Genomic DNA, 2,500 nt, shown 5'->3' on the forward strand with positions numbered 1-2,500 from the left:
GTATTTAATTAAGATACGTCAAGCTATGTTTGTTTACAATCCGAAGAACTATAAAAACAAAGAGTTGTTGGAGAAAGAATTTATACATAGATTAGCTTGCATAAACTTAATCTGAGCAATTGTAGACAAAGGTCGAAGGTTTATAAATTACATTGCTTTTCTTTAGCCATTTTTTTAGTTTACAAAAATTATTTCGTTTATATTGTTATTCATCTTGATAATAATATATTATCATCATACTATTTAGCTTCCAAAAACTGCTTACCAACTTCAAAAGTTATTAAAGGACATAGTGTTTATTTGGTTTATTTCATTACTTCTTAATATTCATGAATTTTATTCAATAATTATCTTTGATTTCCTACACTATGCAAGGCTATAGTTTTTCTGTTATGATATATATATATATATATATATATATATATATATATATATATATATATATATATATGTATATACATATATATATATATATATATATATATATATATATACATTTATATATACATACATATATATATATATATATATATATATATATATATATATATATATACATTTATATATATATATATATATATATATATATATATATATATATATATATATATATATATATGTATGTATTTATACATATGTACGTATATATACATATACACACACACACATATATATATATATATATATATATGTATATATATATATATATATATATATATATATATATATATAATATACATGTATATATATATATATATATATATATATATATATATATAATATACATGTATATATATATGTATATATATATTTATATATATATATATATATATATATATATATATATATATATATATATATATATATATATGTATATATATACATATATATATATATATATATATATATATATATATATAAAATTCATCCCTCACCATCATTATATATTGCACTACTGGTTGGCATTTATGTTTTTATGGTATATTCACCAAGCATGTCTTACTATTGTTATATACTAATATTTCTAAGTAGACCTCGGGTTTTCCTCTTTCAACAGTACTATCTTTCTTATTTTTCATGAAAAATCAGAATTACTTAATGATTATTAAGTGAAGAATTATCATAATGTAACTATTGAAGAGACACGATATAAGATCTGCAGTATCCACAAATGAGTTGCATATGAGTTGAATGTTAAGTGGACTGTCCCTAGTCCCCCCGAAAGGCCAATTGCCAAATGAGACAACTTAGTGATAATCATGAGCATTTCCTCCTCGAGGTCATTCTCGTATGTTGGGTAATTTGGCCAAAGCAGAGTAGTCCTTGGAGAGGTTATTATTCATGATGTCTTGCTTCGAGATATGTTGGGCTTTCTGGAGTTACTAAGTCTAGGTTCCATATCTTACTTTTCCTTTTATCGTTTCTAGATTTCTTTAAATCAATATGATCTCTCTCTCTCTCTCTCTCTCTCTCTCTCTCTCTCTCTCTCTCTCTCTCTCTCTCTCTCTCTCTCCAAAGTTTTTATTTTGTACTTAGAGATTTCCCACCACTATCACAACATTTCTTTGTTTTTATAATTTAATATGATCTAATGTTTAATATCTTAATTTCGTAGTTTTTTTTTTATCTGTGTACATTGATCAACGTGTTATGTATCTATATATATATATATATATATATATATATATATATATATATATATATATATATATATATATGTATATATAAGTATATATATATATATATATATATATATATATATATATATATATATATATATATATATATATGTGTGTGTGTGTGTATGTATATATAAATATGTGTATATGTGTGTGTATGTATATATAAATATGTGTATATGTGTATGATATGTGCGCAGATATATATATATATATATATATATATATATATATATATATATATATACTGTGTGTATATTTATTCATATAAACGAGTGAGTTGTTATACTTCAGTGGTAAATCTCAGAGACCTCAAATTTGTGAATAAAAGGATATCTCTACAATGGGTTTAAATAACTTTGCACTAATAATCAAATAAATCTAAAGTCCATTAGATTGAACACCAAAGTTTGATAACACGAACTGTAGCTTATAGGATACGACAGGACAGACGCTAAGGTGCAACCCAAACTTCAAGGCTCATGTTATATGGGCTCCTTTTAGCATAGAGTAACAAATTGGGACGTTACAGATAATCAACCGATAAAACAATTGATGTATAAATACTCCAATAAATCATATGTAAATTGGGTGACCAGAGTACTTGTTGTGATCCAACTAATGAATCACTATCTATTTGATAAAAGAAAAAATTATTTGTTTTAAATCTTCACGATCAGTACTCTGAACAATATACTATGTGGACAATCATATAAATGAAAAGCATACAAAAAATCACATATATATATATATATATATATATATATATATATATATATATATATATATATATATATATATATATATATATATATATATAT

Source organism: Palaemon carinicauda, chromosome 14 (assembly GCF_036898095.1).
Source record: "Palaemon carinicauda isolate YSFRI2023 chromosome 14, ASM3689809v2, whole genome shotgun sequence".
NCBI lineage: Eukaryota > Metazoa > Arthropoda > Malacostraca > Decapoda > Palaemonidae > Palaemon > Palaemon carinicauda.